A 26,372-nucleotide genomic window follows, 5' to 3' on the forward strand; every position below is an offset into this window, starting at 1 on the left:
TAAGTAAAATTAATTACACAACATAAATAAGATAAGAATATTTTTAAAAAAGACTAAAAATGCCAAAGGGTTGCATATAAAGAAAGAGATAACAACTAATAATAATATAAAAAAAGAGACCAGTAGATATCAACTAATAAACAATGAAATACCAATCATTGAATAATAAAATGAGGGGTTACAAAACGATACATTGCAAGAATTAAACAAGAAGACAACACTCATAGACCATACACCTAAAATTATTATATAAAAAGTCCTAAAAAAATCTATGAAATGCTCATTATATACATATAACTACATCATAGTCAATAAAATATAAAAACTGTGTATTAAATAAACTATTGTTTGGCTTCATCAAACCAAAATAGCACGTAAAATGTTTTGAATGTTGATCTGACCCACTAACATATAGATTGAAAAAAAGCTTTTAAAAAAAAAGGGGGGGGGGGGGGGCTACATAGAACACAAAACCTATATAACTTCGTAAGTCTATGTGCCTTGAAAATGAGCCTGTATATGTAATAATTTTAGGTGTATGGGTCTACGAGTGTTCTCATCTTATTTATTCTTACAATTTATCTATTTTGTAACTCATTATTGAGTGATTGCTTTTTCGTTATTTATATATATTAGTTGATATCTATTGGCATTTCCATCTATATTATTATTAGTTATTCATAATGTTTATTAACCTTTTTATATGCAATTTATGGAATCTTTTGGTATTTTTAGTCTTTTGTTATTGTTTTTTTAAATATACGTGTAGTTATTTATGGTTTGTACTTAATTTTATTTATACATTCCTAATGCAGGCATTGTAGCTAAAACATGGATTGTGTCAAGTCGTTCAGAAGTTGAATAAAGAATTTTTCGCACCAACTACGTCTTGTTTTTTATTTCTCTGCTGTGCTGTTGTGCTTTGAGGCATATTTTCAAAGCACTTAGCCTTCCAAAGTTCCATAGAAACCTATGGAACTTTGGAAGGCTAAGTTCTTTGAAAATATTTTGTGTTTCTTGTGGAGATCTGTCTGTTCTGTGTTTTGCTTTGTGATCAGTGATGTCTCAAAATAGGTAAATGTATTTTTCCATTAGCAATATTTGCTGTATTCTAAAAAATGAGTAACACTGTAAATAAGTTTTTCTGATCAAGTGTAATATTACACTGAGCTACAAATAACTACTGTAATGTGTAAATCAGAGTAATCTTGTTTGTTGGTAGAGATAATAACATATATTTGGTTAGTTTGGGTCCTATTACAAAGCTGTAGTAGAAAGTGGCCTTCTCCGAGGACAAGCAGGCATAATATTCTCACACATGGGTGATGTCATACGTGGAACCCAGTGCAGACACTACCAAGTGCTCTGTCACTTTTACTCTTTGAGGTAGTGCTTCCATTGTGAATGCATTGGTACCTTTCCACCTGACGCTCGATAATGGGTCCAGCAGTCTATTGTATTCCACAGAGCAGTGAGGAGGTTTTTTTTAAAATCTCTCTCCAGCACATCTAACTGTTGCCTTTTTGGTGCCATTCCTTTTTTGGAGATATTTTTTTCTACATATTCTTCTTTTCCAATACTAATTTGTTACATTTTACTCTTTTCTTTTTAATTATTTTTCAATTTTTAGCCTGTGGAGCCTCTGAACCCATTTTTTCTCGGGAACGCATTGACCATTCTCTGGTACACAACTACTCAAGTTCCCCGGCTCATAGAGCCTTTTGACCTTGTTTCAGCTGTTTTCCCTCCATGTCACCGAGGGTGCCAAGTGACTAAGAAGTGTACTCAATGCAATAGGACTATTTCAGGCACAGACACCCATAACTGCTGTGTTCAGTGCTTAGGTCCAGAGCACCGAGACATGCAGTGTAGCCTTTGTCTGCTCATGCAAGTGAGGACCCTTAAAGCCCACAGAATCCAGCATGTGAAACTTTGGTTCTGCATCGACATCGGTGCCTACATTGAGCTTGACAGGGGAATCAGCACTCAACACAGACATCAGGTGCACCAACGGAACATCGAGAGGGTCTGACATTGGACTCGGTACCATGACAGCATAGGGACTCTGTTCTTTTTGTCAGTGCTGCGAGCATCAAGGAACCTGCAGCATAAAAAACTTAAGAAGGATCACCATCATCCTCCCTCCAGGCACTCTGCCAACATCTCCCCTGCATCGACGTTCATGCTGTAATGATCACTCTTCTCTCCAACTAGTTTCTCATAGAGAGCCTTCAAGGTCTTTGAGATCTCCTACACCTATTCATTAGCAGTATAAAACAGGTTTACAAGGTACTTGTGTCAGCCTCAGCGCAGCCCATTGATGCAGAGAGACAGTCATGGAAGGGGTTCCACATGCTGACTTGGCATATACCATCCGGTGCAGCACGAACCCCACCGATACATGCGTCAGTGTCGGCAGAGGAACTTTCTCCAACTTTGGAGATTCATCTGCCTTGATGCAGAGCCAATGCTGTAGGCACCCCAGTCAAGTTTTTGTGATATCCACAATTTATATTCATATGAGAGATTTGCATGCAGTGAAGCCAGTGCAGACAAATATCTCTCATGAATATTCATTGTGGATAGCCTGAAAGCCTGACTGACTTGAGTGCCTCCAGGACCAGATTTGGGAACCACTGTGCTAGCAGATGTCCTTTGTTGTGGAGAAAATTTGTTTTTTTGACAGTCGAGGATGTGGCCAACGTAATTAAAAAAAAAAAGCATACAGATACTGTAAAGACACAATCCAGGCCACAAACTTCTGCAACTTCTTTGTCATCTTGAAGATTTGCAGGAGGATATCGATGCTCTAATTACTATATGTCTAAGTGTTGTTACACTTCTACTCTTTCTGCATCTCAAAGGATTACGCCCCAACGCTCATGTCCAAAGCAGCAGCAGAGTAAAAAAACAATCCCACTCGGTCTAAACAGGAACCTGATTTTTGACTCCTTCCTAGAGATCATTGCAGCTGTACAGTTGTAGGAGGCTCATTATCTTACAACAGAAGTGGCCTTTCATAATCTCTAACCATTGGATGTTACACACTATTCAACACAGCTACCCTCTGCATTGGTAAAGAAGACCTCCTGACCATCCACCAAGAGAGTCTCATTTCAACTCCCTCCAAATGAGACTACTTTAAGAGGAGCTCTTGGTCCTCCTCCGGCAGAATGCAATAGAACCAGTTCCTCTGCTGGACAGGGGTCAAGGGTTCTACTCCAAATATTTTCTCATACCAAAAGAGACAGAGAGAGTACATCCAGTTCTCGATCTGCGAGACTTAAACAGGTTTCTACTCAAAACGTTTGCATGACTTCCTTGGGATCACTACTTCCCATGGTACAGCTCAACAATTGGCTTTGCTGTATAGATCTCATGAAGGCATACACTCATATTCCTCTGCTTGTGCTGTGGAATTCTGCATTATATATACAAGTTCTTACCATTTGGTTGGCTTCAACTCTTCGAGTCTTCACGAAGAGTCTGATAGTGGTAGGTGCAACATGTCGAATGTGGAGCATCCATGTCTTCCCCTAACTGAATGACTGGTTAAGACAGACTCAGGAGTCAGCACACACCTCCATTCTATCTGCCATAAAGCTCCTAGAGCTTGGGTTTGTAATCAGTTACCCAAAATCATATCTTCAACCAGTTCAGACCTCATCAATATTACTGAGAGCCAGACCTTCCTACCTCAACCAAGAGCAAACAGCATACTGACTCTCACCACTCAGATGTTCAAATCCACCCAAGTATCTGCTTTTCAGATGCTCCGCTTATTCAGTCACATGGCTTCAATAGTCCATGTAATGCTGTTGGCTCATCTCCACTTCTGAATTCTTCAGTGGACTCTCTCAGTGGTCCTAATCCACGTGATTGCTCTCAGCTCAAATTGAAGACATTCCACAGCTCCGCCATTCTCTACAGTGGTGGATGGTGTCCCCAAGGTCTTCCGTTTCAGCCCCTTCCACATCACAAAATCCTAACCACCGATGTTTCCATGTTAGGTTCTGGCGCTCATCTGGACAATCTCCACACATAAGTTTCTTGGTCCCCATGGGAGAAACAACATCATATCAATCTCCTCAAATTGTGGGAAGTCTGGAATGCTCTCAAGACTTTTCAACACTCCCTGCATGTATTACCTAAACAAACAAGGGTGGACAGGTTCTTACCACCTATGTTGACAAGTCATACAGATATGGACGTGGGCAGCTTCTCGAAACATCTCTGTATGAGCCATTTATCTAGCTGGCAAACAAAATACTGTAGGAGACAAACTGAACAGAGTTCTGCCACCTCATGAATGGTCCCTCAACATCTCTGTAATTCATCAAATATTCCAGCAGTGGGGGATCCCAGTGACAGAACACCAAGCTTCCCCGCTTTTGTTTCAGGATATATGCATCCAACTGTACAGCCCCAAATATTTTTGACTCCTTCATAGAGAGCGTTACCATTGTTCAGGTGTCCATACCGTGCGACCTACCAGTAGGTGGCAAACCTATCCTCTTTCAAGCTAAGTGGCATAAAATATTTTGAGTGCCTTATATTGCCTGATCATCATATGGTGATGGTGTGTAATATACAAGTTTGAATTATTTAAGTAAAAGTAAAAATGGAGGTTTTTCTGACCTATAATTAAGCAGACCGCCTGTGGAGTGCTAAGAAATTTCTGTGCTGTAACACTGAGCACCGTGGGCTTCTGAGGTCTTTTTACCCCCCCAAATTTATTTTCATTAATATAGATATATTATACAAGTTTACATATTGATGAGCACAGCATGGTTACGCTCTGCATTGGGAAAAAAGACCCCCTGACCATCCACCAAGAGAATCTTGTTTCAACGCCCTCCAAATGATAGTACTTCAGAAGGAGCTCTCTGCCCTCCTCCAGAAAAATGCAATAGAACTAGTTCCTCTGCTGGAGAGAGGTCGAGGGTTTTACTCCCATGTGGAAAATGTGGGATACAAATGCAATAAATAAATGTGCTTTCTCATACCAAAAAAGACCAGGGGAGTACAACTAATTCTTGACCTACGAGATTTGAACAAATTCCTACTCGAAGAAAAAATTTGCCTGGTTTCCCTGGGATCACATCTCCCCATAACCCAACTCAGGCTTTGCTCTGTAGATCACAAGGAGAGGCATACACTCACATATTTATCCTCCCTGCCCACAGGTTACTGCGCTTCTACTGTGGAGCTCAGCATTATTAGTACAAGGTCTTACCATTCAGCTTGATTTTGGCTCCTCAAATGGCTTTGCTCTGTAGATCACAAGGAGAGGCATACACTCACATACTTATCCTCCCTGCCCACCATAGGCGTAGTTTGACTGTTTCATTTGGGGGGGGCAAAGGAAGGGGCGGGGCATATTAGCATATATGTATATGCAAATTATGCTACTATGGAGGGAGGAAGGAAGGAAGGGAGCAAGAGCTGGCTTTTTTTTGGGAATAACTATAATGAATATGTATGAGATATCTCATACATATACATTATGGTTATTCCCAAAAAAGCCAGCTCTCTCTCCCTTCCTCCTTACCCAGCACTCCCTCGTCCTCTCCATTAGTATTTCCCCACCCCCTTTCCCATACCACTGATGCACATTTCCAAAAGCTGACATATTCCAATTAATAAATTCTGAATAAAATACTTTTTTCTACCTTTGTTGTCCGATAATTTCGTTTTTCTATTCGCTTTGGTCCCAGTGTCGTCTTTCCACACACTGCTTAGAATGAAAGTCTTATTAACCCTTTCTGTGCTTAAAATACGCTTGGGAGAACTTCTGGCCTAATTTTTAGGGGTGCTTGGCTATCATTTGCTTTGTAAGAGATAAAGATTTTAATGACCCACTATCTGCTCCCTTTCTTTCAAGATGTTTGTTTTCAGACTGATAATCTAGTTGATGCTGCACAGCAGCCTTTCCACCTCCCCAGAAGGATTGTGTTTTGCAGAGTCTGTTAATCTCATCCCACCCACTTCTCTGCTTGTAAATTCTGTGTCATTTTATCTTGCCTGCTGTAATTATTAGGATAACTGCAACCCACAATATCAATTGATGTGATGTGCCATAAAATATGCTTCAACAGAGCTGTGCTCTCTAAAGACCTGTTAAGTGCAGTCGCCGCTTCGGTCCTGTGATTTTACTGCAAAGCTGTCAGTCACCTTGTTGTGCTTGATCCCTTTCAGCAACTTTGTACCAGATCTGAGCAGAGATGTGATCACTGAAGTCAGCAGGGCCAGAGCATTAGCCGTGGTCTACAGAAAGATGACCTCTCGCCGGTCCATAGCTTTGACCCCCAAACACGCGATCATTCCACTCCCTCCGGTGCCCGATTCCTGACTTTATAGTTTAACCTTTTTATTTGCAGAGGCAGCAACAGTAGTAAAGAAGTAAACACTGCAGGCTCCCTCCAATTTCTCCCTTTCCTCACAGTGTCCCGCCTTCCGCATGATGCATTTCCTGTTTCCAAGCTGGAGGCGAGCCTGCAGTGTTTACTTCTTTACTGCCGTTGCTGCCTTTGCAAATAAAAAAGTAAAACGCGCCGGGGGGGGGGGAGAGAAGGAATGGGGCACTGAGGGCGGGACGAAGGGAGAGCTGCCGGCCCTGCGTGGGGGGGCATTGCCCCCCCTCGCCCCCCCCAAACTACGCCCATGCTGCCCACAGAAGGTTACTGCACTTCTACTGTGGAGCTCAGCATTATTAGTACAAGGTCTTACAATTCAGCTTGATTTTGGCTCCTCAAATCTTCACAAAATGCCTGATCTGCAACACTCCGCAGGTCGAGAATACATATCTTCCCCTACCTCGACTACTGGTTAATCAAGGCAGCCTCCTGAGAGGCTATAAGGCAGTTAAGACTCCTAGAATTCTTCAGGTTTGTGATAAGTTATCCCAAATCTTCAACCTGTTAAGACCTTAAGGGTTCATCAGGGCTCTCCTGGACATTAATCAGATTCCAGTCTTCCTCCCTTAATCAAGAGCAGGCAAAATAATTCATCTCTCCATTCACATTTCCATGTCTGCTTATCAGATGCTCCCCCTCCTTGGTCATGTGGTGTCAACAGTCCATGTAATACCATTGGCTGGACTCCACATCCGAATTCCTTAGTGGGCACACTCCTCTCAGTAGTCCCAAGCCATGGGATTGTGCTCAGCCCATATTCGAGTCACTCCACAACTACGACACTTTCCTGAATCTCACCTGGGGACTTCGTTTTTAGCATCTTCCAGATCACAAAGTCCTCATCACAGATTCCTCCATGGTAGGTTGGAGTGCATACTTCGATGGTCTACGCACACAGGGCTCTTGGTCCCCCCACAGTAGAAACTACATCATATCAATCTCCTGGAATTGTGATCAATCTGGAATGCCCTCAAAACTTTCCAAGATCGCATACTCGACCAGATAATACTCGTTGGCACAACCAGGTTGTGATGTATTACCTGAACAAACATAGAGAAACAGGTTCTTACACCTCTGTCCACAAGCAATCCAGATATGGACTTAGCTTCTCAAAACATCTCTTTAAGAGCTGTTTACCTAGCTGGCAGACAAATTTAGCAGAGTCCTTCAGCTTCATGAATGGTCCTTCTGAATATTTCAGCTGTGGGGAACCCCAGAGATACACCTGTTCACTTCTCAGAACAATCAGCTTTCCCACTTTTGTTTTCAGAGTCTGTGCTTCCAACCAAGTAACCCCAGATGCCTTCTTACTCTACTGGGGTACAGATCGTATACAGTGGTGGAAATAAGTATTTGATCCCTTGCTGATTTTGTAAGTTTGCCCACTGACAAAGACATGAGCAGCCCATAATTGAAGGGTAGGTTATTGGTAACAGTGAGAGATAGCACATCACAAATTAAATCCGGAAAATCACATTGTGGAAAGTATATGAATTTATTTGCATTCTGCAGAGGGAAATAAGTATTTGATCCCCCACCAACCAGTAAGAGATCTGGCCCCTACAGACCAGGTAGATGCTCCAAATCAACTCGTTACCTGCATGACAGACAGCTGTCGGCAATGGTCACCTGTATGAAAGACACCTGTCCACAGACTCAGTGAATCAGTCAGACTCTAACCTCTACAAAATGGCCAAGAGCAAGGAGCTGTCTAAGGATGTCAGGGACAAGATCATACACCTGCACAAGGCTGGAATGGGCTACAAAACCATCAGTAAGACGCTGGGCGAGAAGGAGACAACTGTTGGTGCCATAGTAAGAAAATGGAAGAAGTACAAAATGACTGTCAATCGACAAAGATCTGGGGCTCCACGCAAAATCTCACCTCGTGGGGTATCCTTGATCATGAGGAAGGTTAGAAATCAGCCTACAACTACAAGGGGGGAACTTGTCAATGATCTCAAGGCAGCTGGGACCACTGTCACCACGAAAACCATTGGTAACACATTACGACATAACGGATTGCAATCCTGCAGTGCCCGCAAGGTCCCCCTGCTCCGGAAGGCACATGTGACGGCCCGTCTGAAGTTTGCCAGTGAACACCTGGATGATGCCGAGAGTGATTGGGAGAAGGTGCTGTGGTCAGATGAGACAAAAATTGAGCTCTTTGGCATGAACTCAACTCGCCGTGTTTGGAGGAAGAGAAATGCTGCCTATGACCCAAAGAACACCGTCCCCACTGTCAAGCATGGAGGTGGAAATGTTATGTTTTGGGGGTGTTTCTCTGCTAAGGGCACAGGACTACTTCACCGCATCAATGGGAGAATGGATGGGGCCATGTACCGTACAATTCTGAGTGACAACCTCCTTCCCTCCGCCAGGGCCTTAAAAATGGGTCGTGGCTGGGTCTTCCAGCACGACAATGACCCAAAACATACAGCCAAGGCAACAAAGGAGTGGCTCAGGAAGAAGCACATTAGGGTCATGGAGTGGCCTAGCCAGTCACCAGACCTTAATCCCATTGAAAACTTATGGAGGGAGCTGAAGCTGCGAGTTGCCAAGCGACAGCCCAGAACTCTTAATGATTTAGAGATGATCTGCAAAGAGGAGTGGACCAAAATTCCTCCTGACATGTGTGCAAACCTCATCATCAACTACAGAAGACGTCTGACCGCTGTGCTTGCCAACAAGGGTTTTGCCACCAAGTATTAGGTCTTGTTTGCCAGAGGGATTAAATACTTATTTCCCTCTGCAGAATGCAAATAAATTCATATACTTTCCACAATGTGATTTTCCGGATTTAATTTGTGATGTGCTATCTCTCACTGTTACCAATAACCTACCCTTCAATTATGGGCTGCTCATGTCTTTGTCAGTGGGCAAACTTACAAAATCAGCAAGGGATCAAATACTTATTTCCACCACTGTAGATGCCTTTTCCCCACTGTCTCTCCTAGGAAAACCTCTTCTGAAAGTGTGTCAAGACTAAGGGACCACAATCCTAATTGCTCCCTATTGGCCACGTCAAACTTGGTTCCCTCTTCTCCTAGAGGTATAGTCCAAGGAACCATTGAGGTTAGATCCTTCTCCAACCCTAATAACACAGAATGAGTGGTCTCTCCTCCATCCAGATCCCTGCTCTCTGGCCCTGACGTGTTGGTTTTTGACAACATAGACTTACGTTCTTTAAACCTTCCAGAAGAAGTCTCTATTAGCCTCTAGGAAACCTTCTATATAAAGGTGTTACCATTTCAAATGGAGAAGATTTTCCCTCTGGTGTACAACTAGAGCACATCGACCTTGTTAGGTGTTTTCCTACCCTTATGGAGTACCTCCTCCATCTTTCCATTCAGTAATTTGCCCATGCCCATAAATATGATCACATCTCTCCCTTGTTGGCTCACCATCACTGGTTCCCTGTTGTCTACCGTGTACAGTTTAAGCTTCTCACCCTCACTCATATGGTTTTGTACAAGGGTTCCACCACCTATTTGTCTTCCTTGTTTTCCTATACCCCTATACTCCCTCCACTCACATTTTTCTGCCTTGCCCTCTCCTTTTGTAATGCTATCTCCCCTTCTTCATATAGAGCAGTCTTGCTCCCGTTTCCAAGCACTTTGGATTATGCACGTATCTCTTCCCTGCTCTTAGTTTTGATGGAGTTCTTTTCCTCTTTCTCATTTATTGTAAACTGCCATAATATTCTATGAAGGGTGGTGTGTCAAGCTTCTGTTAAACTAAACTAAACTTTTTGATTCTGGCCTCAAAAGTAAGTACATGAGTGCCATTAGCACCTTTCACTCTAGAGTTGATAAGTCAATTTCTGTTCATTCCTTGATAGATTCATGAAAAGTTTTTCATACCAAACTTCCTATCAAACCACCTCCAGTGGAGTGGGATCTCAGTGTCATGCTGTCATGAAACCTTCATTTAAACCACTTCATTCCTGTTCTCTGAAGTTCCTCACTTATAAGGTAATGTTCTTAATAGCTCTTACTTTTGCCAGAAGAGTCAATGAACGTCAAAGCCTTGTGGCAGACCCACCTTATGTCAGTTCTACCATGACAGGGTTGAGCTCCAAACCCACCCTAATTTCCTCCCTAAAGTGATATTGGAGTTTCACTTCAATCAGTCCATTGTGCTTCCTGTCTTCTACCCCAAGCTACGCACTCATCCTGGAGAAACCGCGCTGCATGCTGTAGACTGTAAGCATTCTCTAGTGTGTTATCTGGATCCTACAAAACTTCATAGAATGTCCTCTCAGCTTTTTGTATCCTTCGACTTTAACAGATTAGGTATTCCCATCACCAAATGTACTATCTTTATTTTGCTGGCTGAATGTATCTCCTACATGTATGATCAACAATTAAGACAAAATATGAAGGTAAATCCCTCCAAATACTTCTGTTCAAACAACAATATAAATCGATGGAGAGAAACAGTCAAAGATCAACTGACAATTCAACTGAACGTATTTAAGGTTCATAATTTATGAGTGCGAGAGGTGACGCCTCACGAAGCCCCCGGCTACACAATTGAAAGCTCGCAGGGGCTGGGCTGCTTCATCATCGGTAGTCACCTCAACAAACTTTTCTTTTACTACTTTTCTTTTACTTGGAAATCGATTAAAAGATAACACTTAGCTTAAATTCAACTGAGCTCCCAAGACGCTGAACAAGACCATGACCAACGGTGGCCAGCGTTTCGTTGCCTGCCTCAGGGTCACATGGTCTGCGTCAATTCTAAGCTGAAGTTTCTTAGAATTGACGCAGACCATGTGACCCTGAGGCAGGCAACGAAACGCTGGCCACCGTTGGTCATGGTCTTGTTCAGCGTCTTGGGAGCTCAGTTGAATTTAAGCTAAGTGTTATCTTTTAATCGATTTCCAAGTAAAAGAAAAGTAGTAAAAGAAAAGTTTGTTGAGGTGACTACCGATGATGAAGCAGCCCAGCCCCTGCGAGCTTTCAATTGTGTAGCCGGGGGCTTCGTGAGGCGTCACCTCTCGCACTCATAAATTATGAACCTTAAATACGTTCAGTTGAATTGTCAGTTGATCTTTGACTGTTTCTCTCCATCGATTTATATTGTTGTCTCCTACATGTATGCTCAGGCTGGGCTTGACCGTTCATGGCCGTGTCATCTCTCACAATGTGGCTTCAGTAGCCTGTTTCCGCTCTGCCTCCATTGAGATAATTTGCAAGGCGGCTATATAGTCTTCTGTCCACACCTTCACTGCTCCACTACTGTCTGGAGCAGCATTCTAAGCAGGATAGCCAGTTTGGACAAGCAGTTCTGCAGAATCTTTTTAATACTTGTCAGCCCTGCCCTCTGGCCCTTTTTTTCAGCCAGGCTCATATGCTGCATAGTTGCCAGATTCATTATTATATTATGCATCTGGCAGCTAGTGAGTCCCACATGTGAGAATATCATGCCTGCTTGTCCTCTGAGAAAGCAAAGTTATTTACCTATAGCATGTGTTCTCCTAGGACAGCAGGCAAATATTCTCACATCCCTCTCACCTCCCCTTGGAGTTGCCTTGTTAGTTTTAGTATTGTACTGCTGGTCTTGTGCTTGAGCATCAGGCGGGAAAGCACCTTTGCATGCGTGGTGGGGGCACTGCTTCAAACTTTTAACGTGACAGTGTACTATGGCGCATTGTCCACACCAGGCTCTGGATGACGTCATCCACATGTGACGTGAGAAAATATGCCCGCTGTCCTCGGTGAACACCTGCTACAGGTAAGTAACTTATCTATACTTACGTTTGCCACATCCAGACACCCAATACTGGTTCCTATATGTATAGAGCAGGGGTTCTCAACCCAGTCCTCAGAACCTTGCCAGTCAGCTTTTTAGGATAGCCACATGCATGAGATAGATTTGCATACCATAGAGGTAGTGCATGCAAATTTATCTCATGCATAATCATTTTGGGTATCCTGAAAACTTGGCTAGGTGTGTTCCAAGGACAAGGTTGAGACTCCCTGGGTTAGATGTGCAGACTGGGCACTGCCCCCAAAATGCCTTTTCTCTACTTATTTCTCTCAATATATAATACTGTTCATATAGGGGTGAATTCTACATTTGACATTGAAAAAAGTGTTGTTCTATAAACTGCTCTTAGGTGTAGTTTATAAAATTGTGCTTAAACCGAGGAATCGCACCTAACATTAGGTGTGGCCATGTGCAGCAAGCTAAACGTGGTGCAAATCTTTGCGCCTAAATTAGGCGCATTTTCCCCTTATTCTATAACTACACGTGTTAATTTTAGGAATGTCCCTGTTCTGCTCATGACCTCCCATTTCTGCTCCCCCTTTTTGAACTTCTGTGTAAAATCTAGATGCGTATATTCTAATCAAATCTAATTGGTGCCAATAAATGCTTGTTAAGCTAATTGGTGCTGATTAACTTGTTAGTCAATTAAATTGCATGCACAATTTTTAGTGACTATAGAATTCCGGGGATAAAGGACTACACATATAGAATTATATGTCTAATTGCACTGAAAATTTTAAAAAATACATATACAGAACAGCGCCAAACTTGTGCTTTGGGAATATTGGACCACTGTGTTTCTCAGAACTATTGGGATAAAGTGTAGCAAATGTCATTAGAGCAAGATGCCAACTTTTGAAGCTTTTGTAATGTTTTTATCTAGTTAGCTCTTTTTCCATATACAGTGGTGGAAATAAGTATTTGATCCCTTGCTGATTTTGTAAGTTTGCCCACTGACAAAGACATGAGCAGCCCATAATTGAAGGGTAGGTTATTGGTAACAGTGAGAGATAGCACATCACAAATTAAATCCGGAAAATCACATTGTGGAAAGTATATGAATTTATTTGCATTCTGCAGAGGGAAATAAGTATTTGATCCCCCACCAACCAGTAAGAGATCTGGCCCCTACAGACCAGGTAGATGCTCCAAATCAACTCGTTACCTGCATGACAGACAGCTGTCGGCAATGGTCACCTGTATGAAAGACACCTGTCCACAGACTCAGTGAATCAGTCAGACTCTAACCTCTAAAAAATGGCCAAGAGCAAGGAGCTGTCTAAGGATGTCAGGGACAAGATCATACACCTGCACAAGGCTGGAATGGGCTACAAAACCATCAGTAAGACGCTGGGCGAGAAGGAGACAACTGTTGGTGCCATAGTAAGAAAATGGAAGAAGTACAAAATGACTGTCAATCGACAAAGATCTGGGGCTCCACGCAAAATCTCACCTCGTGGGGTATCCTTGATCATGAGGAAGGTTAGAAATCAGCCTACAACTACAAGGGGGGAACTTGTCAATGATCTCAAGGCAGCTGGGACCACTGTCACCACGAAAACCATTGGTAACACATTACGACATAACGGATTGCAATCCTGCAGTGCCCGCAAGGTCCCCCTGCTCCGGAAGGCACATGTGACGGCCCGTCTGAAGTTTGCCAGTGAACACCTGGATGATGCCGAGAGTGATTGGGAGAAGGTGCTGTGGTCAGATGAGACAAAAATTGAGCTCTTTGGCATGAACTCAACTCGCCGTGTTTGGAGGAAGAGAAATGCTGCCTATGACCCAAAGAACACCGTCCCCACTGTCAAGCATGGAGGTGGAAATGTTATGTTTTGGGGGTGTTTCTCTGCTAAGGGCACAGGACTACTTCACCGCATCAATGGGAGAATGGATGGGGCCATGTACCGTACAATTCTGAGTGACAACCTCCTTCCCTCCGCCAGGGCCTTAAAAATGGGTCGTGGCTGGGTCTTCCATACATACAGCCAAGGCAACAAAGGAGTGGCTCAGGAAGAAGCACATTAGGGTCATGGAGTGGCCTAGCCAGTCACCAGACCTTAATCCCATTGAAAACTTATGGAGGGAGCTGAAGCTGCGAGTTGCCAAGCGACAGCCCAGAACTCTTAATGATTTAGAGATGATCTGCAAAGAGGAGTGGACCAAAATTCCTCCTGACATGTGTGCAAACCTCATCATCAACTACAGAAGACGTCTGACCGCTGTGCTTGCCAACAAGGGTTTTGCCACCAAGTATTAGGTCTTGTTTGCCAGAGGGATTAAATACTTATTTCCCTCTGCAGAATGCAAATAAATTCATATACTTTCCACAATGTGATTTTCCGGATTTAATTTGTGATGTGCTATCTCTCACTGTTACCAATAACCTACCCTTCAATTATGGGCTGCTCATGTCTTTGTCAGTGGGCAAACTTACAAAATCAGCAAGGGATCAAATACTTATTTCCACCACTGTAGCCCTCCTGTTAAATTTCTTGAATTTTGATGTTTGATGTTTTCTCACCAATTTCCTTATACGAGAAAGTAAAGTCCAGTGTAACTGACTTACTGAAAAATTTTATATGTTCCATAAATTAGTCTCATAGTTTAGGAGCATATTATAAAATGTGTAAGCATTTCCTTTCCATATACTATAATTTCTCTGGTTGAAGTAAGTATCTCTAGATATGCAAGTTGGTCTATCTCGCCTATTCATAATTTGTTCTTAATTTGCTCCAGGGAAAGGACTAAAATCAAATCATATATTTGGTTTGGTCTTTGAAATTCCTTTTACAGCAGATTCACAAAATGCTGAGTAGCTAGATGTGGAGAAAGCATTGGGTTGTACCATAAAGGAGCAAGAAGGGAGGTAAGGGATAATGTTTTAAGTTTTTAGACTATTTCATACTAGAAGATAACTGATGCTTTTTCTAAACATCTAGAGAGTCATTTTATAAATCATTTTCAATGTGTAAAGCATGTTTTACACGCAAAAAATGGTTCCTATAAAATGTGCAGGTATATATGTACAAGAATGCAGACAAGAGCCACTACTTTTACATGATCTGCACGTAGATGTTCCCAGGGCATACTCTGAGCAGAATAGGGACAGAGTGGCCACGTACATGAATAGAGTACAAGCAAACATTTGATCTGCCGTAGAGAGGTGTCAATGTATATAAGAGTGTTTGTGCACTATTGTATTATAGAAGCCTTTTATAAAAATCGATGCATTTCCCCAAATTTATTTATTCCAATAACAAAATAAATCTATTACATTTCTATTGTATTTTTTTGCAATATAATAACATCACTTGAAATATCAATAAAAGTCCCACCCCTATAGTCCCCCTTCCCTCCCCCCACAATAAAAAGGCACATTTTTTACTATTTTTATAGGTGACCTGATGTATAAAATTTATAGGAGGTGGAGTATATGGTGGTGTATGTTGTACCCAGTGCAGTTTTCCAAATGAACCTAAATTTTTGGGGAAGACTTAAGTTTGGATGCATAATGTAACCCATACTATGTTGTTCAAACATGTATCCATTTAGGATGTAATAATTAACCAGAGAGGGCCTAGCATCTTCCCACTGAGGAATTGTTTAAAATCATATCATTTATGTGTGCTAGGTATGTTGAAGGTCTTTGTTGAAAATTAGTAGGAATATTAATATGAGCTTGAAAAATAAATTGATTCTTAATAAATCTCCCATTTACAACTTAAGAGGCTAACCTCTTATGCTTCTTAAAAGTAGTAGATCAGCCCTTTTGATTTGTAAATAGAAGATTCAAACATATATTTGGTTTGTTATAGCCCACATGTCCACAGAAAAAAATTAAGACAGATAAAGACTATAAGGGCTATCCAGATTGCACATCCAAGCCATCCTACTATCCCTTTCTTAGGGATCCTCTGTACTTGTCCCAAGCTTGCTTGAATTCAGTACCACCTCCACCAAGAGGCCGTTCCACGAATTGACCACTCTTTTTGTGAAGAAGTGTTTCCTTAGATTATTCCTGAGTCTGACCCCTTTCACCTTCATCCTATGCTTCCTCATTCCAGAACTTCCTTTCAATTGAAAAAGACTTGCCTCTTGTGCATTTATGCCATGAAGGTATTAAAACATCTCTGTCATATACTCCCTCTCCTGCCTTTCTTCCAAAGTGTTCATAGTGAGACCTTTAAGTCTGTCTCCATATGCTTTATGACAGACCACTGACCATTTTAGTAGCCACTCTCTGGATCAACTTGATATTATCTTTTTGAAGATGCAATCTCCAGAATTGTACACAGTACTCTAAGGGGTTCGTTTTCAAAGCTACACTAGTGATTCCCATTTGGCAAATGAGAGGAAGCCCATGGGAATTGAAAGGGCTTCCTCTCATTTGCCGCACCAAGAATCAGCAGCGCAGCTTTGTAAAAGAGGTCCTACATGAGGTCTCATTACAGATTTATGCAGAGGCATTATAACTTCCTTTTTCCTGCTGGTCATTCCCTATGCACTCAAGCATCCTTTTAGCTTTTGCTATCACGTTTTCTACCTGTTTGGCCACCTTAAGTTTTTGTACACAAAATACAGTTGAAACATTAGAAATAATTACATACATAAGCTATGAGACATTCAAATCAAAACTAATAGAAAAACATTTCTAATACAAACAGTATTACAAATGAAGTATATCAATCAGCAGTTCCAAAGAGTTTTCTAAATGACACGGTTTTGAAATTCTTAAGTCAGCAAATCCAAATCAAGATACAAATTCAAGTGTTCAAAAACCTTTGAGGATACAACATTTCTAATCATCTCATTCACATTTAAAATGTATTAGCCTACATAAGAAATTTGACTTTAATGTGTAAACTTGTAAGATAGGTTAATGTTGAGTCTGTTTTAGAATAATTCATCTTTAAACTGTGAACTTCTCCTACTAAAAAAATGTGAATATCCCACATATATCCAGAAATGTTAATAATGCTTTCTGTTATATTACTATCATGTATTCCATTACCATGCAACCCAACATCCTTCTGTAACACCAATTGTCTATTCTCTTCTCTTTTCCATTATCCATGATGTACTGTAAGCCACATTGAGCCTGCAAAGAGGTGGGAAAATGTGGGATACAAATGCAATAAATAATAATAATAAATAATTATGTTAGAAAACTGAGACCTGGTCATCTGACAGTTTGGGATCAACTTTAATTCCCTTGTGTGTGTGTTTGGGTCTCAGAGGTCTACATTTTTGAGAAAAAATATCTTCTTTATAGAATTTAATAATGAAATGATCCCTAGTTTTTTGATGCTTTGAATGTTATCTAAGTTGTATGTTCTATAGTAAGCCATTGTAATTGGTTACTTCCAGTATCTGTGTTTAGAGAACCTTTGGGAAACCTGTCACATATGTATGTTTTCTAATTCTGTAATTTGTCTCTCTAGATATCTTTATTCCTCTATTTTAACTTTTATTACCAGGCACTTGTATTTCTTGGTTTACTTTGTGTAACTGTTAACCTGCATTTCTTACAGTTTTAAGAGATATTTCCCCTTTGTCCATTTCCATCTATACCAAGCCTAATTTTGAGTAGTTCATCAAGGTTGGAAAAAGAACATCTAAGCTGGGACTTTCTAAATTTGTAAAATTTTACTAAAAGCTCATTGGATATGGAATGTTAAACATAAAGCTGTGAGGGAAAAAATGTGTATTTGGCATCACATTCAGTGGGAAAGTCCATTTTATAACAAACCACATTTAAAAAGGAGCATCATTATTTGTGGGTTTTGTGTGTAAGTAGCAGCATTTAGATATTCAGGTGGTGAATTCTGCAAAACTGCATGTTGAAGTAGAGCCAATTAAGGCACTCCAGAATTTCAGTGGCTGCTTTTTCAGGTGGAGGCTTACATCATAGATGTATGCACAATCCCACATCACCTCCATTGCTCCTTCAAACCCAGATCCAAAGGAGCAGGTAGCTGACATTTATGCATGAGTTGGAGCAGGTATAAATGCTGCTATCAAAGATTTTTGGCCTGTATGTGTATGTTTTACTTAATAGAGAAGGCACATTTACTTCTAAAGTCTCCCAGATTACATCCTCTTCAGATATGTGCATGCCTTGGGTATACTTGTAAGTACTGTTTTTTTCTAAAATTGCGGCTTAAGGGAGGAAATTATCGACATGGGCTACCGTTAAGATGAGCTATTCTACCACTCGTGCTGTTTTAGCACAATGAGACCTAGTTACTAATAATGGGGGTTAACAGTAAACCCATCTTAATGATAGTCCATGTTGATAACTGCCCCCCCCCAAATGTGTATGTCCATTTACATGTCTGAATCTGTTTTTCAGATATGTAAATGGCACATAACCCTTCTAAAATCACCTCCATCATCACCTTTACTAAGACTCAGCAGGAACTAGTCTTACTCATTCCTGCATGATATAGGCATCCTGAAGATCAGTAAACTTCTCATGTATAGTCACAGGCAGATGATCAAAAGCCCCGCGCTGTTCCAAACAGCGCTCTAAACTAGCGCTGGAACAGCGCGGGGCTTTACCGCACCGATGATCAGAGATAATGCATGCAGATTTAAGCAGCACAGTTATCTCTGATCATGGGGTAGAAGTGCAGGCGAATTGTACCGAGCATGCGCTCAGCACAATCCTCCCGCACTTGTTTGACAGGTCAGGGCTGTCAAAATCCCAAACCTGTCAAATGCAGGGGCTTGGAGGTCCATGGGACCACCAGGCCCTGACTACCCCTGCCCCGAGCACCCTTATATGGTGTGTAGCCCCGCCAGCGCATCCCAGGATGCACTGGGTGGGGCCGGGCGCCACCATTTTGCGGCGTCTAAGGAAGAGGAGGGAGGCAGGCTGCGTCCCTCCTCCAACTAAGGTAGGGGGGCCGGGAGGGGGTTCGGGGTTATTTTTACCAGGGATTCGGCGGCAGACAACTCTGTGAGTTGGGGTGGGCTGGAGGTCCGCCCACCCCTGTCGCTCACTGGGTGGGAGGGAGGGGGTTGACCGGTGGCCACTGGACCACCAGGGAGTCTCTTTCTTGGGGTTGGGGGGGCTGGAGACCCACCGGATCTCCAGCCCTTCCTGAACCTGGGGGGGGGGGGGGGGGACCGGAGGTCCGCCGGACCTCCAGTCCCCTGTCGTTGGGGAGAATGGGAGCCTGCCAGCATGCAAATGCAAGCTGGACAGGGCTCACCATTCCTCCCTAATGATCTGCAAACCCTAACGCCAGCTCTGTGCTGGCATAGGGTTTGTTGCGGCCAGCGACCCAATCTTTGCCGCTCTGGTCGCTGATCATTGGGGATGAATGTGTTAAGCCCCGTTTAGCATGCCATTTGCATGCTACTTGCGGTAAGAGACCTCGAGCGCATTGTTTCACGCGCTCGAGGGCTCTAATCATGGGGCGGTAGCAAACGCCGGTGCTAGTATGGTGCTAACAGCCTCTAGCACCAGTGTTTGCTTTTGATCATGAGGGTGTCAGTGCGTTTTTTTCTACCAAAAAAGGTGCCGGTACTCAAATGCCAGGCCACCCTTCAGGGGTGGGGTGATCACTGAAGGACCCACCCCACAATAGCCAGGCCCCCTGCAACCAGTCACAGAATCTATGACAAGGCAGAATTGGTGTGTAGGGCCTGAACTCTTTCATTAAAACTTGGGGACCATGGGTCAGTTTTAGCAGACAATGGAAAAGGTGCTGGTACTCAGTACCTTCAAGTACCCCTTCAAAAAAAGTCCTGTGTATAGTATACAGATTAACATTGTATATCAAGCAGTCTTTTCACTGAAAGGGGAAGCTTATATTCGTGGGAGTACTTCACAGGAAACAAATCCTGTGCCATAGAATTTCCTGGTGCGCAGTTCATCTGAAATAGGGAACATGCTGGTGGTTTGTTGTATGAAAAGTTAATTTGTCAAAAGATACTGTTACTGTGTGACCTTTTTTCTCTTTATATGTTGATTTTTCATCTTAGGATATTTTAAACATTATTACATAGCACTAATTTTATGCATCATAAAGCATGTTTTTATATGTGGAAAATGACTCATAAATTTACATGATTGTACAGTGTATGAATACACGTACAAATGCAGACATTCATATTTTTATGCAATCTATGCGTAGACATCCCCAGGAGTGGTGTTTGGGTAGATCAAGGACAGAGTTACAGTGTGTACGCGTACTTTATAAAATATATATGGACTAGTAAAAAAGCCCCGTTTCTGATGCAAATGAAACGGGGGCTAGCAATGTTTTCTTCTGTGTGCATGTGGGAGTGTGTGTGTCCCTGCCCTCTGGCCTCTCTCCCCTCCCCCCCCTCTGAGTCCTTCACTGTTACAGAGCCAGCGATTTGATTTCGTGCTCTAAAAAGCCCCGTTTCTGATGCAAATGAAACGGGGGCTAGCAATGTTTTCTTCTGTGTGCATGTGGGAGTGTGTGTGTCCCTGCCCTCTGGCCTCTCTCCCCTCCCCCCTCTGAGTCCTTCACTGTTACAGAGCCAGCGATTTGATTTCGTGCTCTGCTGTTTTCCTTCACTGACTGTGTTACAGAGAGGGCGGGGCAGACACTCATAGGGAAACCGGATATCTCGCCCCCTTCACACTTCCGGCTGGAGGCTTCATAGAACGTTGGTGTTGCCTTTTATATAGAGAGATATTGGAAGAAAGACAGCATAAACAAATTTCAAATGAATATGCATAGAGTTCATGAACACATTTACTCCTCCCTTGGAATAGGTGTTAATTTATGCATGAACACTTATGCTTTATTAGGGATTATTGTAGGAATCTGTTACCTTCATGAGAATTTTTGTAGGTGCCCTGTTATATAATTATGCCTGTAAAGACGGTTTTCAAAGGGATTTTGCTGCATAATTAGTAACCTATCTTGATTGCCCTTGCTGTAAGTTTTCCTCTAAGAGCAGCTTTCAAAGTGCACTTAGTTTTAGCCATATTTAAAGGAGATGTTCCAGGATGTGTTTAGGTTAGGAAGTAAATGGTATTCCAGATTTATTTGTCATGTTTTGGCTGCTTTCTTTTGGCTGTCAAAAAGCAGACACAATATGCAAGCACTTGCTCATGTGCTTCTAGGCAGTTTTCTTTTTAATACTGATAAAAAAACTTGTTTTACAGCAGTGTGGGCTTCTGTAAATTGTCCCTAACCTATAGGCTCCCCAGTTAGAAGAAGACTGTACAGTATATGCATATACACTAATTCTTGGGGGAATTAGCACTGTTGAAATATCAGAGGTACAGTTATACCTTTTATGGAAGTCTGGTGCTCAGCCTAGAACACCAGTGAAATCAAAGTTTTGAGGTGTTGAAGAAAATCCCTCTAGGCCATTTTATCTCTTGGTGTCTCATTTTCTCCGAGGACAAGTAGGCTTGCTCATTCTCACAAGTAGGTAGACGCTGTCCTGTGTCACCTGGCCCGGCAAATTTGCCATAGAATAAACTAGAAGTTTTAGGAGCGTGAGCCTTCCTACCCGCTGCATGAACGCACCTGCCTTAGTTTTGTTTTTTCCGCGTGAGGAGCAGCTGCTTTGTGTGGTGGCTCCTCACACAGCCGGTTAGAGCGTTTCTTTGAGTGCCTTTCGACAGTTTTCTTGAATATTGTGTTAAAATGTGGTCGCCACATCTCAAAAAATATATAGTGGAATTAGAAAAGGTACAGAGAAGGGCGACGAAAATGATAAAAGAGATGTGATGACTTCCCTATGAGGAAAAGCTGAAGTGGCTAGGGCTCTTCAGCTTGGAGAAGAGATGGCTGAGGGGAGATATGATAGAGGTCTATAAAATGAGTGGAGTGGAACGGGTAGACGTGAATCGTTTGTTTACTTTTCCAAAAAATACTAGGATTAGGGGGAATGCAATGAAGCTACAAAGTAGTAAATTTAATATGAATCGGAGAAAATTTTTCTTTAACATGTAATTAAACTCTAGAATTTGTTGCCAGAGAATGTGGTAAAGGCGGTTAGCTTAGCTGGGTTTAAAAAGAAGTCGGACCATTATTAGAATGACTTGGGGAAAATCCATTGCTTATTTCTGGGATAAGCAGCATAAAATGTATTGAGCTTTTTGGGGATCTTGCTAGGTATTGGCCACTGTTGGAAACAGGATGCTTGGGTTGATGGACCTTTGGTCTGCCCCAGTGTGGTAATACTTACGTACCGCTTCGTGTTGCCTTTTTCAAAAAAAAAAAAAAAGAAAAGTCCTTTATCTTTTAGTTTTTGCTCCACGTCTAAGTTTCCTTTATTTTTTGATGCAGGCAGTTTTTAGGTCTGCCCGGTCGGGTTTCTTTCTTGCCGTGCCTTTTTCCCCTTTTTCAGGCACCATCGCGTCTTTTGATTTGGCCGGTGCGTTTTTTTCTTTCCCAGTGGCTTCAAGCATTGTACCTGGTGCAACCAGACTATCTCGGGGAAGGGCACCCATTCTTGGTGTCTTCAGTGCCTTGGGCCTGACCATAGCCCTGTGTCCTCTGTCTTTGTATGAAAAAGAGGACCCAGGTTTTTAGAGCCAGGTCTGGTTCCTTGACATTGGCGTTGAGTGCTGCATCGGGAGTCCAGGTAGGAATGGCTGTTTTGAGACCCTGTGACACTGGGAGCAGTGAGGCATCGAGTGGGTCTCCACCTGTCTCGAGGCCTTCTGCAATGCAGGCCCCCTGGGACCATCCATTGTCTGTCCCGACCCCAAGGCAACGGGAGGATTCAATGTCGTCCTCGTTGGCACTGTGGAGCATGGGTGACGTGCATCAGACGAAGGCCAAGAAGCACTGTCACGGGTCCCCTTGAAGCATGGTGCTGGGCGCTCCGGGGCGCTGAGAGGTTCAGCCCCTGAAAAGCGTTGATGATGTCTCTCCAAGCAGCCGAGATCTTGCTCCTGCATCGGCCCCAGTGATTCTACTACTACTACTACTTAACATTTCTAGAGCGCTACTAGGGTTACGCAGCGCTGTACAATTTAACAGAGAGAGACAGTCCCTGCTCAAAGAGCTTACAATCTAATAGACAAGTGAACGGTCGGTCCGATAGGGGCAGTCAAATTGGGGCAGTCTGGATTCACTGAACGGTAAGGGTTAGGTGCCGAACGCAGCATTGAAGAGGTGGGCTTTAAGCAAAGACTTGAAGACGGGCAGGGAGGGGGCTTGGCGTAAGGGTTCAGGAAGGTTGTTCCATGCATAGGGTGAGGCGAGGCAGAATGAGCGGAGCCTGGAGTTGGCGGTGGTGGAGAAGGGTACTGAGAGGAGGGATTTATCCTGTGAACCGAGGTTACGGGCGGGAACGTAAGGGGAGATGAGGGTAGAAAGATAGTGAGGGGCAGCAGACTGAGTGCATTTGTAGGTAAGAAGGAGAAGCTTGAATTGAATGCGGTATCTGATCGGAAGCCAGTGAAGTGACCTGAGGAGAGGGGTGATATGAGTATATCGGTTCTGGCGGAATATGAGACGTGCAGCAGAGTTCTGCACCTCAGCCAACGCCACAGACTTTCCCGATGGCGGCTTTCAATGAGTGCATCTGAGCTTTGCCCTCAGAGCTTCTGGAGGGCCTTATGCAGCAATGTGCGTCGGTATCGGGGATGCTTTCACCTATCATACCTCCTCTGAGGTCTCACCTGCCCCTCAGCCCATGGTGCGGCCTCCGACACCAGCGCCGCTTGTGGCTCTGGTGTTAACCGCAACCCAGACCAGCACCCCCTCGACCAGTGGAGGAAGCTTTGCCGGAGTTGAGACATGAGCCGGTTTCTAGACATCACTCTCGAGTACATGGCTCCTCGGCATCGAGGCGGGCTCGGTCTCGGACATCCCTTAGGGAAGAGCTATCAGACACCGAAGATGAGTGATCATGGGAATCAGAAGAGGATCCCAGGTACTTTTCCTCTGATGAGTCCTATGGGATTCCTTCTGAGCCCTCCCCCACCCACCTGAGAGGAGACTTTCTCCACCTGAGAGCCTCTCTTTCACATCTTTTGTATGGGGAAATAGCTGATGCCATTCCATTCCCTGTAAAAGTGGAGGATGAGCCCAGGGCCAAGATGCTCAAGGTCCTGGACTACACTTTCCCTCCTTAGAGGCAGTGATGGCTCCTCTCCACTATATACTCAAGGCAATCCTTGTACGGAACTGGGCATCCCCTCTTTCTCTCCCTGTGGTCCCCATGAAGATTGATACCCATTATAGGATCCACGGTGAACCTGGGTTTGTGAGGTCCCAGTTACCTCATGATTCCATAGTGGTGGACTCCGCTCTCAAGAGAGCCAGGAGTACTATGGACTATACCTCGGCTCCCCTAGGCACAGAACCTAGAACCCTGGACTCTTTTGGGAGAAAGATGTATCAGGCCTCTATGCTCATCGTCCGTATATATATATATTTTTTTTTTTATTTTTATTTTTATTTTTTTTTATTTGTACACCGCGCTTTCCCACTCATGGCAGGCTCAATGCGGCTTAGGTACTTATTTGTACCTGGGGCAATGGAGGGTAAAGTGACTTGCCCAGAGTCACAAGGAGCTGCCTGTGCCTGCAGTGGGAATTGAACCCAGTTCCCCAGGACCAAAGTCCACCACTCTAACCACTAGGCCACTCCTCCACTATCCAGTCATACCAGCTGTTCACAAGCATGTACTTGCGGGACTCGGTGCGGCAGCTGTCAGACTTGGACGATATGCTTCCCCTGGAGCAGGCCGAGCTGTTTTGCTAGTTGGTTCTTGACCAGGGGCAATTATGACAACTTTGAAATGGCATCTAGGATTCTGCCCAAGGTCTAGCTGTGCGCACTGTCATGCTTGTTTGTTTCTAAGCTGGAACATTCTGTTCAGCAGAGGTTAGCAGATGCTCCTTGCTGGTGGATAACCTTTTTGGAGAGAAGGTTGAAGAGGTCGCTGACCAGATTAAGAAGCATACAGATACTAAATCTTCTGTCTCGCCTGGCGTCTTCGGCATCTGCCTCCTCATCCAGGAGGTATTTTGGCAAATCATGAAGTTCTCCCTATTACTATTCCAGGAGTAGGTACACTCCTTCGGCTCGTCAGCCTGCTCAGACTCAGCCCCAGTGCGCTCGTTCTCGTCAAAGGTGGCCTCTCATAACCTCCGACTGGTGGGTTCTTCAAATAGTCCGGCTCAGATAGACTCACAATTTGGTTTCCAAACCCCAAATTGTCCTCCGAGAGCCTATTAGCTCACAACACAAGCAGGTACTTGCAGAGGAACTCTCTGACCTTCTCAAGGCCCATGCGGTTGAACCTGTTCCACCAGGGGAAAAAGGGCAGGGATTCTATTCCAGGTACTCCTTGTACAGAAAAAGACAGGGGGGATGTATCCCATCCTAGACCTAGGGGCCCTGAACAAATTTCTAGTCCACAAAAAGTTCAGGATAATTTCCCTAGGCACCCTTTTTTCTGTAATTCAGGAAAACGATTGGCTCTGCTCTCTGGACTTGAAGGATGCATATACTCACATTACAATACCTCCAGCCTACCAGAAGTATCTTTGATTTTGGCTGGAAACACATCACTTTCAGTACCGTGTGCTTCCTTTTGGCCTTGCATCAGCTTCCAGGTTCTTTACCAAGTGTCTAGCAGTAGTGTCAGCATCGCTACACAGACTGGGAGTTCATGTGTTTCTTTATCTTGACAATTGGCTGGTGAAGAGCATCTTGGAGGACGATGCTCAGGAGTCCATTCGGATGACTATTTGGGTGCTGGAACTACTAGGGTTCGTTATCATCTACCTCAAGTCCCATCTCCATCCTGTTCAACAATTAGAGTTCATAGGAGCCCTACTCAACATGAGAACTGTCCGAACCTACCTCCCGGAGATGTGTGCGGGCAATCTTGCTTCCCTAGTGTCCAAAGTTTGGGCATCGCAGCAGGTCACAGCTTGGCAGATGTTGAGATTGGACCACATAGCTTCCACAGTGTACGTTACACCCATGGCACGCCTGCACATGAGATCTGCTCAATGGACCCTGGCTTCTCAGTGGTATCAAGCCATAGGGAGCCTAGAAGATGTCATCCGAGTGTCCCCAGAGCTTGTATGCTCTCTTCAGTGGTTGACAATTTGGTCCAGTTTGACACTGGGGCTTCCATTCCAAATTTCTCAGCCGCAAAAGGTGCTGACAACGCATGTATCTCTTCTTGGATGGGGAGCTCTTGTAGATG

At 43.5% G+C, this 26,372-nt stretch overlaps 1 protein-coding gene and 1 long non-coding RNA gene across 8 annotated transcripts in view; one reads left to right on the forward strand and one right to left on the reverse strand.

The window, feature by feature from the left end:
- Positions 1-26,372, forward strand: part of ATXN2 (ataxin 2) — a 401,010-nt gene that overhangs the window by 344,579 nt on the left and 30,059 nt on the right. The gene's annotated exons all lie outside the window — the stretch shown is intronic.
- LOC115479427 lies at positions 2,759-18,142 on the reverse strand. The gene is made up of 3 exons (XR_003943693.1): positions 18,132-18,142; positions 3,582-3,588; positions 2,759-2,851 (listed from the first exon to the last, which is right to left on the reverse strand). It is a non-coding gene; the product is annotated as an uncharacterized LOC115479427 (long non-coding RNA).

Source organism: Microcaecilia unicolor, chromosome 11, assembly GCF_901765095.1.
Source record: "Microcaecilia unicolor chromosome 11, aMicUni1.1, whole genome shotgun sequence".
Taxonomy (NCBI): Eukaryota; Metazoa; Chordata; class Amphibia; order Gymnophiona; family Siphonopidae; genus Microcaecilia; species Microcaecilia unicolor.